At 38.0% G+C, this 16,022-nt stretch overlaps 1 non-coding gene across 1 annotated transcript; it reads left to right on the plus strand.

The window, feature by feature from the left end:
* Positions 1–3,439: 3,439 nt before the first annotated feature.
* TRNAV-AAC (transfer RNA valine (anticodon AAC)) lies at positions 3,440–3,507 on the plus strand. The gene has a single exon. It is a non-coding gene; the product is annotated as a tRNA-Val (tRNA).
* The last annotated feature ends 12,515 nt before the right edge of the window (positions 3,508–16,022 follow it).

Raw genomic sequence — 16,022 nt, forward strand, 5'->3', positions numbered from 1 at the left:
TAAAACTCCGTTTTATGCACTTCTTTCAATTCACATCTTTGACCGCGTTGTAAATTAGTTGAAGAATTAGAATGCAAGTCATATTTTTATAGGGTGGTGCAAAGAAATTATTTGCTCACATTTGAATACAAACACATATTTATGTTAAATTGTGAGCGATTAACGGTTGTAGACGTTTGTAAAACGTTTCTGAACGTTAATCGCTCATATTTGATGTTCAATTACTAGTGATTAACGTTTGAACACTTTTGTAAACCGTTTCTAAACGTTAATCGCTCATAATTTATGTTGAATTTTGAACAATTAACGTTTGTAAACTCTTGTAAACCGTTTATTAATATTATTATGTTCGTCGATGCTATACACAAACAGTGCTGCATACACCAGTTTTGTTTAACAGCTATACTGTAGAAAATTCGTTTTTAAATACTTTGACATCAAATTCCGATCTGTTTACATAAAAAAACTCTTCGAACTCTAAAAAAAAAACGAATATACACATTTTACGCTTCGTTCGGCCGATTTTTTTATTGCAGTTTTTAATAATACAGAATGACACCCCTCCTAAGCGGTGGAGATAAAAAATTAGAAATTCATAAATGAATTTCACTTTTTTCACATAAAATTAACACCTCAAACAGATTTCATAATAATTTTAAACAAACAATAAATGTTATATAATAATTATTGGATATGGAATAATATATACATTATGTGCATAATATGAATAATATATGTGCAATAGTACAACCCTAAGTCACCCCGGGTTTTGGCAATCTAGAAAGTGCATCTGATACCACATTTACTTCTCCTGGAATATTTTTGATGACCAGATTGTACTCTTGCAACATAAAGACCACCTTAATATTCTTTGATTTGAAATCTTCATGCTAGCAATAAATGTTAAGGGGTTGTGGTCAGTAAACACTTCAACAGTATTGATTGATACTTAAATGTCAATTTTTTAACAGCTAGTAATAATGACAAAGCCTTTTTCTCTACTGTGGAGTAATTTTATTGACATTTGGTAATTTTACAGAATAATATTATATTTGATGATTAATACCCTCATCATCCTCTTGCAGAACCAGCACCTCAATCCGAAGCATCTATATATAGTTTGAATGGCTTAGAGAAGTCAGGAGTAGCTAACACTGGACCAGATGATAACATTCCTATTAATTTAGTAAATGCATTTTGACATTCCTGAGACCATCTAAACTTTACATCTTTACATTAAAAGTTTGTCAAGGGAGCTGCAATTGCTTGTAATTTTTTTACAGAACTTCCTATGAAAAGCACACATTCCAAGATATTTTTGTACCTCCTTCTTTCTAGTTAACACTGGATACTCTAATATATCATTTATTTAATTTTTGAGTGGTAACACCTTCCCATTTCCCACTTCATATCCTAAGTAACAAATACTTGCTCTGGCAAAAGTACATTTGTGTAAGTTTACAGTTAAATTAGCCTCCTTTAAGCATTTTAATAGTTGACCTAATCCTTACATATGGTCCTCCCAACTATTATGATAAATTACAATATCATCCAAGTAAGCTCTACATTATGGTATGTTTTTAAAACGAAGTTCATAAGACGCTGGAATGTTGCTGGGGCATTTTTCAGCCCAAAAGGCATTACAATGAGTTTATACAACCCATCTGCAGGTACAAATGCACTCATCTCCCGTGTTCTTGGTGTTAAAGAAATTTGCCAGTACCCTTTTGACAAATCTAGTTTGGTTACAAACTTGGCTTTACCAACACTGTCTATGCAATCATCTGATCTAGGTATTAGGAAATTATCATCTAGAGTCCGTACATTTAGCTTACGGTTGTCAATGACCAACCTGTGGGTTCCACTTTTCTTTGGAGTCAAAATACAAGGACTACTCCAACTGCTGTTGCTAGGTCTCACCAATCCATGTTGAAGCACGTAGTCAACTTCTTTCCGGATGAGAGTCAGCTTGGTAGGGTTGACTCTATATGGGTGTGACTTGACTGGTTGGTTGTCTGTCTCCTCGATGTCGTGGTGAATAACTGTAGTCTGGGTGGGAATATCGCCAAAGATGTCTACATGAGAAGCCAGCAACTGCTCCAAGTCCTGCCTCTGCTCTGATGACAAATGTTCAACCATCTTCTTGACATTAGTCAACCAATCCCCCATTGCTAAAATAAGGTACGTGAGCATTAGGTACATTATCAAAATCACATTCCCCATTATTCTCATCTACATGGGCTACACTAAGAACCTGGTTGGTATTGGTAGTTCCCTTCTGTGTTAGTTTCATCCTATTCACATGCACTACTATTTCCTTTCTCTTGAGATCAGGTGCCTGGATTACACAATTGGTGGGACTGAGTTTCTTTATCACTGTGTAAGGACCTTGGAACCTATGCAACAATGTTGGTCCCTGTCGTGCCATTAGTACCACCACTTTATCACCTGCCTCAAAATGTCGTTGCTTTGTCTTTTTTATCATATTGTGACTTCATTTTGGCTTGAGCTTCTTTAAGATGAATTAAGGCTTTAGCATTGTTTTTGTTTAACTTGTCTTATAATTGACCAGTATAGTTTACCTGCACAACACTCTTCGGATTTCCGACCAACTTAACTCTTAAGATGGTTAGTGGACCTCTCACATCATGGACAAAAACTAATGAGTTGGGTAAACACCACAGGGACTCCTGATAAGTATCCCTCAGTGCCATGAGCATCAGTGGAAGACCATCATCCCAGTCTCTGCCAGTTTCCATGCAACTGGTTCTCAACATTTGTTTAATGGTTTGGTGCATCCTTTTCAAAGCACCTTGGCTCTCCGGATGGTAAGTAGTGGATGTTTTATGGAGGATGCCAAACTCCTCACAAAACTGCTGAAATCCTTTGGAAGTGAAATTGGCCCAATTATCTGTCTGTATTACTTTTGGTAAACCAAAAGTAAAACATTTCATTATGTGCCTTACTACCACTTTCATTGAAGCATTTCTCACAGGGAATGCCTCATGAAAACGTGAAGTCTGACACATTATGGTAATGATATACATATTACCACTATTGGTTCTAAGCAATGGGCCTACTACATCAACGATAATCTGGATCAAGGGTTCCTCAGCCACCACAATTGGCTGTAAAAGGGGCTTTTGGTATTACCTGGTTTGGTTTGCCAGTTTTTAAACATACTGGACATTCATTACAATACTGGATGACATCTTTCTTTAATCCAGGCCAGGTAAAGTACTTGCTTGTTTTATTATATGTTTTTGCAATACCCTGATGACCGCCTATTGGTGAATCATGGGCTACACTTAGAACTTTTTCTCTATAACCCCTCGGTAGGACTACTTGATTAACTACCTCCCAAGTGTGTGACACAGGTGAGCTCCTAGGTCTCCACTTCCGACGCATCAACACCTCGTTAGTATAGTAATTAGTCATAGCCATAGTGTAGTGGTTATCACATCTGTCTAACACACAGAAGGTCCCAGGTTCGATCCCTGGTGAGCACACGTCCCTTTTAGGAGGCCTGGTCGACGACCGGGCCGCGGGGACGCTAAGCCCCGGAAGCACCTCAAGGTAAGGTAGCCTCCGATTCTGCTTCTAGTTCAGTTACTGCCTTATACTGCAAGTCAGTCAACGTAGGATCAGTTCTTTGCTGATGAATAATATTTGATTTTGATCTCAAGTCTGAAGAGCCAGATGTGGTAACTGAACTACACTCTCCCGTACCCCTTTTTTCAAGGTGGTTTGGTGGAGGTGCTCCCCATCCTGCTCACATCTGCTTCTTCCAACTTGGCCATAAAAGTGTCACAAAGATCCACTTCACTATTTGATTTGTTAACCTCTAATTTTGCCTCCTGACTTACATTATTGGAAGTGTGTGATATTTGAGACTTTCCTTTTAACTGGGTCACGGGACATGTTCGGTACATTATTATCTTGTCCTCAGAATCTGTCCGTGCCTTAATCACCTCTGGCTTATTTAGCATTATTGGGTGGTCATCTCTTTTAATTCGATTACCAGCAGGATCATTCCCCACAATTAGATCAACGCCAGCCACTGGTAACTTAGGACTAACACCTACTAAAGTTTTGCCTTTAATAAAATCACAGCCAAGTTTACTTCCCTCAAGGGTACAGTCTAGAAATCTCCAGTAATTTCATACATAATTATTACCCCCCCCCCCAGTCTCTGTAGACTGTATATATTGTAAAACACTCTCTAATAGTTAAGATTGAGATACTCCTGTATCCCTCAAAGTTTTATCATGCCACAAACCATTTGCACACTGTAATTTCCCATTTGATATAAACTCTCCAAAATGATTTATAGCAAGTGCTTTTTTCCAATATTTTTGTTACACATAGGTTTTCCTCCCCCTCACACACTGTGAGTGCCATAGGCCTCTTTTCTGGGTGAAGAAACCAACAACTCTTTTCAACACGTCATTTCTTATGGCAGTAGGAACACTGTTTCAACTCTGGGTGAGGATTATTACTAGTGTGATCCTCTTTGGGTTTCACATTACTCTCTTTACCACCTGGCACCTTTGAAAACGTGTTTCCTTGACCTGCTGTTGGGGACATGTGGGACCCAAATCTGACGGAGGAGTTTAGTGCTCTACCAGATCCTTGTCTATTTGATTGCATTTTATTTTTAAGAGTTACTTTATGCATCAACTCATATTCATCTGCTAATTTAGCTAACTCATAAATATCTCTGGGTAATTTCTCTGACAAATATAAAGCCACATTAGAAGGTATGCAAGATAAAAATTCTTCTACTAAGAGTATATTTTTAAGAGGGTTCAGATCCCTAATTTTTTCAGCATCTAACAATTTATTAAACATATCATATTTCTCGTGTGTAAATTCTATCAACGTTTGACTTGGGTCTCGTCTCAGTTGTTTAAACTTTTGCCTATTATCCTCAGGAACAACTTGATAAGCAGTAAGGATGGCTGCTTTTACCTTGTCAGAGTCAAAACTGTCACTCAAAGGCATAGCTGCAAATATCTTCTGTGCCTTTCCCACCAACTGACCTTGTAGAAGAGATACTTATTGTGTATTGACCAAAAGGCCATTCCATACTACGTGCCAATTTTTCAAAATGAATGAAGAATTGGTCTGGGTCAGTTTCACAGAATAGAGGAAACTTGACATTTTTGTTAACCTTTAACTGCCTAGGTGTTCCTTAATCAACATCACCGGTATTTTCTGATCTAATTCCCAATTCTGCTAGCCTAATCTCTAACTCAAATTTTTCTGAGCTTGCTCCACTTCTAACCTCTTCATAGCTAGTTCTACCTCTGGCCTCTTGTGAGCTTACTCTGCCTTTAGCCTCTTCTGAGCTTGCTCTGCCTCTAGCTATTTCTGAGCTTACTCTACCTCTAACCTCTTCTGAGCTTGTTCTGCCTCAAACTGCAACTTCTTTAGTTCCAATTCTGCCTGCCACTGCATCTGAATCTCCAACTATCCTGTAGTTACAGGATAGTTGGATTAAATTTTTTAAATCACTTTTCATAAAGATTAATAAAATGTACATAAATAAGTAATAAAGTACATATTCATATATACCAATATTAAAAATATTCAAAATTTCTACACAAGGCAAAGTGAATAAATAGGCTTCACAATTTTTATGTCAGATTTCACATACAGGCTACCCATTTTTATTAGGTTTTTGATCAGGCTGCTCAATATGTGAGGTGCTCCCGGACAGGCCCCCAATTGGTGTCATAGTTTGTGTGGTCATAGAGGCCTGTCATGAATTCGGTGGTGGTGGACATTGAAATGTTGTCTAGGGGAATAGATGATTTTACTTGAGCGTAGGGAAAAACAAGGTGTAAGGAAAACAGCCTAGTACAAAGACACAAATTTATATGTATAAGACACATGAAAATACATATTCAACAATGTGTATTCCTTACAACTCAAGGTAATTCTGTAGTAATATATGCCCCACGTGGGCTCTGGTTACCCTATGGCTCACAATCCCTAACCTGGAACCTTGCACACAGCCTCCACATCTACCAACCGGTGAAACATATATTTAAACACTCTAGGAAACCTGGACTCTCTTTTATAAAACATCTCTTAAGTATGCATATCTGCTCAACCTTATCTTGCAACCCTGATAACAAGTAATGATGGCTTATCCGACTGAACAGCTGGAGAAAACCCCCTCAGATAGTAAGGTCTGGTCGTCAGCTTTCCATCTTCCCCTCAAATCAAGATGGCGTCCACCTCCCTTGCGTCATCAGCCCTTAATACTCTATTCTTTACATTTGCCATCAAACCCTTTATTGACTTTATTTACCATATTCCCTATGCATGCTTTTCAATTGAGTCCATTTTTCCCACACATAGTTAGGCTATTCCAGTTCATATTGTTCCTGACAATCTCCAGCTGAGAAGGTACTACTTTGCTGGGCGGAGTATTACTGGTGACTCGCGGCCTCTCTGATCTCAGCTGTAGATTTATTCTAATAAATATTCTCCACTGTGTCCACCAACATTTTATAATTGAAACAAACCTCCACAGGAGGTAAGGTTCGTAACAGTGTACATAAAAAAATGCTATGAAATCTAACAAAACAAAAGAATATACACATTTTACGCTTCGTATGGCCGAGCCCCAAGCGACCAGGATCGTTTTCACACAGGAATATCGCAGCAATTAAGGCCCTTCTGTGTGGAGCGATTTTGACCACAGATTCCGAATCAGAATTGGACTCTTTATTCGTGAAAACGTATTCAGATTGTCACAACCATGACTTGACTGAACAAGTGTGTAGCAGTGTAGATCAAACTTACATTTTTAGACATAAAATTGAAAAAGTTTTAGCTTAGAATTTGAGTAATAATATATATATATTGGTAACCTAATGTGTAGTTTACCACTATTCAATTCACTGTGAATATAACAAAGAGGAAAGAATAATGAAATAAATAATCCATAAAGGAGTAAAAAGCCTAACCCCTCTAACCAAAACACAGAAATTATCATATTACTGTACAAGAAAGAAAACCATTGACCTCCTCATTAAAAAATGCCAAAGCCAACTGGGAACACTTTATAGCAGTCGAACGTGGTATACATGTCCATCTACCCCCACGAAGGATGTAGCATTCAATGTAAGTACACAGGTATGACGTCGACCAATGTCACGAGGCGTTTGACCTGTCATCTTCAATCAGGTGCCCCTAAAAATCACATGAGACAAGCCCATGACATCACATAAGAACATAAGAACATAAGAACAAAGGTAACTGCAGAAGGCCTATTGGCCCATACGAGGCAGCTCCTATTCTATAACCACCCAATCCCACTCATATACTTGTCCAACCCGTGCTTGAAACAATCGAGGGACCCCACCTCCACAATGTTACGCGGCAATTGGTTCCACAAATCAACAACCCTGTTACTGAACCAGTATTTACCCAAGTCTTTCCTAAATCTAAACTTATCCAATTTATATCCATTGTTTCGTGTTCTGTCCTGTGTTGATACTTTTAATACCCTATTAATATCCCCCCGGTTATGTCCATTCATCCACTTGTAAACCTCTATCATGTCACCCCTAACTCTTCGCCTTTCCAGTGAATGCAACTTAAGCTTTGTTAATCTTTCTTCATATGAAAGATTTCTAATTTGGGGAATTAACTTAGTCATCCTACGCTGGACACGTTCAAGTGAATTTATATCCATTCTATAATATGGCGACCAAAACTGAACTGCATAATCTAAATGGGGTCTAACTAGAGCAAGATATAGCTTGAGAACCACACCAGGTGTCTTGTTACTAACGCTGCGATTAATAAATCCAAGTGTCCGATTTGCCTTATTACGAACATTTATGCATTGATCCTTTTGTTTTAAATTCTTACTAATCATAACTCCCAGATCCCTTTCGCAATCCGACTTCGCAATCACAACACCATCTAGCTCGTATCTTGTAACTCTATCATCATTACCTAACCTCAGAACTTTACATTTATCAGCATTAAACTGCATCTGCCAATCCTTTGACCATTTCAAAACCCTATCTAGATCAACTTGAAGTGATAGTGAGTCCTCCTCCGAATTAATTTCCCTACCGATTTTCGTATCATCGGCAAATTTGCAAATGTTGCTACTCAAACCTGAATCTAAATCATTTATATATATTATAAACAACAGAGGTCCCAGGACAGAGCCTTGAGGCACTCCACTTACAACATTTTCCCACTCTGACTTGATTCCATTTATACTAACTCTCTGTTTCCTTTGGTATAGCCATGCCCTAATCCAGCTTAATATAGCACCCCCAATACCATGAGACTCTATTTTTTTAATCAGTCTTTCATGTGGCACTGTATCAAAAGCTTTGCTAAAGTCAAGGTATACAACATCGCAATCCTTACCACTATCAACTGCCTCAACAATGCTAGAATAAAAAGATAACAAATTTGTTAAACATGAACGGCCATTTATAAAACCATGTTGCGACTCAATTATTAATTTATGTTTTTCAAGATGAAGACGAATTTTATTTGCTATTATAGATTCGAGTAACTTTCCCACAATAGACGTTAGGCTAATTGGTCGATAGTTAGACGCAAGTGATCTATCTCCTTTCTTAAAAACTGGTATCACATTAGCAACTTTCCAAAACTCTGGCACTCTGCCTGACTCTATTGATTTATTAAATATGGTTGACAGTGGGTCACAAAGCTCCTCTTTGCATTCTTTAAGCACCCTAGCAAACACTTCATCCGGCCCTGGGGATTTGTTTGGTTTGAGTTTTACTATTTGTTTAAGAACATCCTCCCTGGTAACTGCTAAACTCGTCAACCTGTCCTCGTCCCCACCCACATAGACTTGTTCGGCTGAAGGCATATTGTTAAGTTCCTCTTTAGTAAATACAGATACAAAATATTTATTAAAAATACTACTCATCTCTTCATCACTATCTGTTATTTGACCTGTCTCAGTTTTTAATGGACCTATCCTTTCCCTAGTCTTAGTACGATATAACTGAAAAAACCCTTTAGGATTTGTCTTTGCTTGCCCTGCTATGCGAACTTCATAGTTTCTTTTTGCTTTCCTTATCTCTTTTTTAACATTTCTAACCAGTTGTACGAATTCCTGTTCTAAAGTGACCTCCCCATTTTTAATCCTTTTGTACCAAGCTCTCTTTTTACCTATAAGGTTCTTCAAATTCTTTGTTATCCACTTTGGGTCATTAGTATACGATCTATTCAATTTGTATGGTATACTACGTTCCTGTGCTTTGTTTAGAATATTCTTAAATAAGTTATATATTGAATCCACATCGAAATCCCCATTTAAGTCACCTATCGCTGGGTTCATGTCTCGCTCCAAGACCGGCCCACACCCCATACCCAAGCTTTTCCAATCAATTTGACCCAAAAAATTTCTTAGGCTATTAAAATCAGCTTTTCGAAAATCTGGCACTTTAACAGAATTTTCTCCTACTGGTCTATTCCATTCTATGCTAAATCTGATTTCTTTGTGATCACTGCTCCCTAGCTCACTCCCTATTTCGATGTCATTAATTTGCGTTTCCCTGTTAGTTAACACTAAATCTAAAATATTATTTTCCCGTGTTGGTTCCTTAATGTGTTGCGTAAGAAAGCAATCGTCAATTAATTCTAGAAAATCTTCTGCTTCACTATTCCCTGTTTTGTTCAACCAGTTTATTCCGCTAAAATTAAAGTCACCCATGACATAAATACTGTTAGATCTAGATGCTCTAGATATTTCATCCCATAGATGCTTTGCTTCCATTCTGTCTAAATTTGGTGGCCTATATATTACTCCTATTATAATATTATTAGCTTTTTCGTTTAATTCAATCCAAATAGTTTCTGTGTGTGGCTCTGTTTTGATTCCCTCTTTGAGACTACATTTCAAATTGTCCCTAACATATATGGCTACTCCACCTCCTCGTCTAATATATCTATCTGTGTGAAATAGTTTAAATCCATATATTTGATATTCAGCTAATAGTTCTCTATTTTCTACATTCATCCACGTTTCGGTAAGTGCAATAATATCTATTTTTTCTGTGCAGACAAGAGCATTTAATTCGTTAATTTTATTTCTTAGACTTCTACTGTTAGTGTAATATACCCTAAGTGAATTGTTATTTTGCGGACCTTCTCTTTCCCTGATCGTTTTGCCAATTCCTTTCTCCCACAAACACATACTTTTATTACCTCCTTCCTCCAAATCAATTCCCATACCTCTATCTACTAACAGTTTAAACCCAAACAAACACCTCTAACCACTTCTTCTAGCGAGTTCGCAACAGCAACAACCCCAGCTCTCGATAGATGCACCCCATCACGAGCATACATTTCATTTCTTCCATAGAAGTGTTCCCAGTTGTCTATGAAAGATATTGCATTTGATTTGCAATATCTTTCCAGCCGGCAATTGACACCAAGTGCCCTCGATATCCATTCATTTCCCACTCCCTTTCTTGGAAGAATGCCACATATGATCGGGATTCCTCCCTTGCTCCTAACTAACTCTATGGCTGTTTTATACCTCTGAATCAGTTCCTCACTCCTGACTCGACCAACATCATTTCCTCCCACGCTAATGCAAATAATGGGATTGTTCCCATTACCAGCCATAATATCATTCATGTTGTTTATAATATCACCAATGCCAGCTCCGGGATAGCAAACCCTTAACCTGTTCCCCCTATCTCTAGCACAAAACGTTCTATCCAAATACCTTATCTGGGAATCTCCCACAACTAATGTTTGCTTAGGTACTTCCTTTACTTTCTGAGGGGCCTGCGCTTCCTTTCTCTTCGTTGCTTTCCCTTTTGCGCGATCCACAGTCTCTCCACAGCACTCGTCCTCCAAAACGTCAAATGAATTTGAAGTTGCTATGGCGTTTGAAGGCGGCTTTATCAAAGTCTTCTTAAGGCCCCTGTCTTTCGCAACTCTCCAAGACGAGGTCCCTTTACTGCTGGTCTCCTCCTTCGTTACTTCTCGTTGTTTTTTAAGCTGACGCACCTCCTCCCGCAGAGAGTCCAACTCTGTCCTCAGGGCTCCCACTAGAGTCACCAGGTCCTTCACTACAACTTCCATATTTGCTATGATAATATATATCACCCTAACAAAAGAAATAATGAATAAACACACCTGCCTATTAGACCAAACTCAAGATGTAAGAATATTACAAATTCTTGAAGTCCTTTACATAAAAGGCGAAAAATCATATATACTTAAACAACGGAACTATTCACTCTGCCCACCGTGACATTGAGAACAAGACCGGAACGGGAATATACATAAATGATTTCACTGCCCAAGATGCCATGCTCACTACACCTGACTAATCTTTGTAAGCATAGCTTATGGACGTATGCCTCTTACCTTTACTCCTCACTACTCACCAGTTTTTATGTACCTGGCCTCCCATCAGCATTAATTCAGTTATAGCCCTCTCTCCTGTGCCAGGTAAGTCCACTACGGGCTCACCATGATCCGTATTACTTGGAACTTTTGTTCCCAGTAGCTGAATCTAAAACAACAACAACTCCTGTCTCCTCACTAGAGAACGAACCTTGTAGGTTCGAAACGTGTAAATTTATGATAAGTGTAATACATTCTACAGTTCATTTTTATTATTTTAGTCAACTACGAACATATATGACATTTGACAGTTGTCAGCAGACGACTGCTGACTCCTGTTAGCTGGGTGAGAACCTTCCCATCCCTTACTCCTTAATAAGCCTTACTCACTAGTTTCCCTGGAACACGACCTGCCAATTGTTTAACAACCAGGTACCCAATCATTTCTGGGTGAAACGAAGCGTACAGTTAAGGACTGGCGCCTAATCAATCCTCCCCCGGCCAGGATACGAACTCAGGCCGAATTACTAGCGAAGCACGTGGCGAAAGTGCGCCACGGGGAACTGTATCTATCTGTCTCAGTCGTCATTTCTAATGCAACTTGCTCCAGGTGCACGCATCAGTGAGCCGTCAACAGCTATTCCTGGGGCGAGTGGGAACGAGAGAAACCCATTACCCGTCCAAGACAGGGGAGTTGAGGAACCAAGAACGGGAGGATATTTCTGCACCACGGTCATTGTTGTTCCAGCACCGTGGCACAGTTCAACGGTACACCGTATGGCTCAATGTGTAGGTTCACACTGTTGGTGGAGGCTTGTTGTTGCTAATAGCTTTAGTTGGGGGCTCCTGCAGTGTTGGGAGCTTAGGTGAGAGACATTGTGGTGTGTGAGAGGCAGCATGGGGGTGAGAGAAAAAGGTGCTGTGTGAGACAGTGGGAAGAGATACAGTGTGGTGGGAGATAGCTTATCACAAAAAAGAATGGGCTCAATCCAGAGTACTATTGAGAATCATAATCAATTAACATCAGAGAATTCTCAGGGCTCTAATACACAACAAATATATCAATGTTAGAAACAAATAATCTTTACCCAATAGTTAAAAAATGAGCTTGCTTGAATAAAGTCTTAAAATATATTGAAGCACCGAATGTATGCATATATATAATTTAAGAATTTGTACATGTTTTAGGCAGAATTCATAACATATAGCTAGTAAAATGTATTTTGTTGTGTTCTTAATGAAACAAAACTTCTAGAAATCGCTAGCTAAACAAATCAATAGTGTATTAGAAGAATTTGTGTATTTGAAGAAGAATTTGTATTATGAAGAATTTCTAAACATATGATTTGTGTGTATGAAAGGCAGATAAGATTTGTATTTGTTAGACGCAATTTAAAGTTAAAATACAAACAATTACAATTGTGATCATACATTGCGGAATGAAGCATTAAGAGACTGACACCTATACGCAACTAAAGTTTTAACCTACTCCGAGAGAGTAGATAAATAGTAGATTATTAGTAGATAATAATAGTAGATAAACATTTACCTATCAACAGACAGGAGGACAACACTACAGGTATGGATGACAACATTAACGCAAGAGTTTGTCCTCTACGCCCCAAACCTGCGTTATGTTAACCTAAAATTTTGTGAAGGAGACTTGGATGACGACAACTATTGGAAACCAAAGTTTTCTCCTTTCCTCTTAAGTAGTAGTAGTGATTTTCCACAGACATAATTTTTCTTAACAGTTTGGGAAGGGGGGGGGTGAGTTCATACCTGAGGTGTTATTCTTGTTTTATTCCAAGCTTAGCAATTGCAGGCTACGGATTGCTTTCATAATTGTTTGGTGTTTTGTGAATATTTTTATTCAAGGCAACATGTATATACTACGATCATCAATAATTAAGGCATTTCCACCATCGTACCCACAGAAATGGGGTCGAAAATAATGCTAACATACCAAAATTAAATACATTCCCTCCAAAAACATATTTTTGGGGGCAAGACTTTCAAATTAAAAGAAACAAAACGACTATAAGTATATCTCTTGTTATAAGTAAAAATAAGAATTTGGCAAAACTTTCCCGTGTAAAATTTTCGCACACTGTTTTCTATATAGAAAAATATTCCGTTTTCTTTACATTTTATTGTTATTTAAATTCATTGTTATTTATATTGTGTTCATGGGTAATCCTGCTCAAGATAGTGGCCACATATTTGTGTGTAGCCAGTCGCCACCTGGGCGTCCTTGGAGGAGGGTATATACGCTCTTCATAACCCACTTGGCCTTATTCGCCTTCTCCTCTTTTACCGTTTACGTTTTTATTTAAGATAAATATACCAAAATAAAAATGAATAAAAGAAACATGAAATATCCCGTACAGAAAAAAATGATAATAGGAGCAAACAGAAAATATCGTGACGCCCGAATCATGCAGGCTATTGTCCAAACCTGGGAAATTATACCAGCAAAATACAGCAGGGGCCAGCCTCGTCCTTTCTAGTTGCCACAACGAATAAAAAATGGCATGTTAAAACCATCGAATCTATCCTATTGACCACACATAAAAATGGTGAAAGTTTTGAGTTACTATACTGGTTTCAGGACTTCACTATTTGTTCATCCTGGCTTTTGACGTCATAATACGGTGCACTGTGTGATGATACAGGTGCTGATTGGCAAACGGGTGACGCTGGTTCGAGCGACGGTATCAATAAAAATGTGATGAAACATCATATAATATTTTCATCTTGATTTTAAGTTTACAGGGCACACAAATTAGTTCAATTTACATTTAAATGTAAATACGTGAGTCTTATCATCTACCAATTATGCGTCACTGTTATAAACAATAATGGAAGATCTAAATCTTAAGAATAGAGTGAAGAAGGCTATTGGCCCAAAATAGGAAGCTCTTATTTATTCCAAAATTAACCCATATAAATATATATCAAATGAACATGTAAAGCAGCTCATCGGTCCGACATCTATTATGATTTTTCAACACGTATTTATCCAAGTTAATCTGATTTTAGGATTATCCGTTGTTTCGTGTTCGGCTTTGTGATTATTCTTGTTGCCTGGGCTGACCCGTGTTGATCCTTATACTGCCTGGGATAATGTTCACATCTCCATTTGAAGCAAAGGATTCACGGTGGAATGGTCTCTTTTTGATCATACGTGAACTACACATCCTGTTAACAGCATTAAGCTGTTTTTTGTCAGATTCGCTCATCAGAGGGTTCTCTGTCTTTGATGGAATTATTAAAACAATTACGAGGAAAATATAACTTCAGGTTGAGTGACTTTAACCCATTTGCCAAGAGGACTATATACATCATGGGAAATTTTTACATAATAGGAAACTGGTCTATTTCAACTTTTGGTCTATTTCAACTTCTTGACTATTTAAACTTCTGGATTATTTCAACTTCTTATTACTTAGAAGCAAAGGGAAGCAAGAAAGAAAAGAGAAGACAACATAAGCTATCATACCGTACCTGCAGTTTGAGAGTTTTATTAATCAATCAGCTTAGTAAGCCCAGGGCTTGACGTGTCTGGTAAAAGTTTTGATCAGTAAGGTCAATCAAGTAAGGTCACGGACACTTTGCTCTCGGTAATTTCAGTGTTTGGTCAAACAATTTTGTTTGTATTTATTGAAAATTGATTGACAAGTCATGAGTCGTTAATGCTAATTACCTGTTTTTGTATTGTCTAAGGAACATCTAGTGTCCACTGGGAATTTTACATATATTTAACCATGTCTTACACTTCAATGTGTTATTTCATTCCTCTGATTTGAGACCTGAGCTTTGAGAATTTATATGGTTGTATTACCAGATGCGGTAAACGGTTTGCTCGGGTGACGGAGGCTACACCATAACTACTTACTATCTTCGTCATTGTATCCAAATTATACACGGTCATTATCACTGTAACCATGTTAACTACATCATCAATGTAACTGTCTTCACTGCACACAACTGTCAACACAGTGACCATCTGCTCTATGCAAGACCATCCTCATCACTTTTAACTTCACTACGCATTCGCTTCATCTCTTGTAAACAAGTCATTAGAACCCGGGAACCACTGGATCATATTATATCATATTATCTGCCTTCATCATGTCATATTTATATGCATCATATCATCCCACTGCACCTTCTCTCAAATCCGTCCTGTCACATCTCTCCTCTTTAGGCTTCCCTCTCGCTCTCTCTCTCTCTCACTCTCTCTCTCTCTCTCTCTCTCTCTCTCTCTCTCAAGTAAGTGTACCTTATATCTGAAGGGTCATATTATTTTAAACATAATGATTCAATGTTAATATGTCTTATGAAGAATATTGATGAAGATAGTGTATTTAAAATGGCTATTGTGAAGAAGGGAAAGCTTTGAAAATTTTACAGAAGATGGTGAAGAGTTTGGTGGCGGTGAAGGGCAGGGAAAGTGATGAAGGGAGGAAGAGAGGAAGGGTAGAGAATAAACGGAGAAGGGAAAGGAGAGATTGATATAGATGGTTTCTTTTACTGCAGAAGTTTTCGTTAGAGTAGATATAGATGCTCGTAATGCATAACCCAGAAATATAATTCGAAAAGGAATTAACCATTGTAAATCCATATTGTGTATATATATA

Source organism: Procambarus clarkii, chromosome 14 (genome assembly GCF_040958095.1).
Source record: "Procambarus clarkii isolate CNS0578487 chromosome 14, FALCON_Pclarkii_2.0, whole genome shotgun sequence".
In the NCBI taxonomy this organism is placed as follows: domain Eukaryota; kingdom Metazoa; phylum Arthropoda; class Malacostraca; order Decapoda; family Cambaridae; genus Procambarus; species Procambarus clarkii.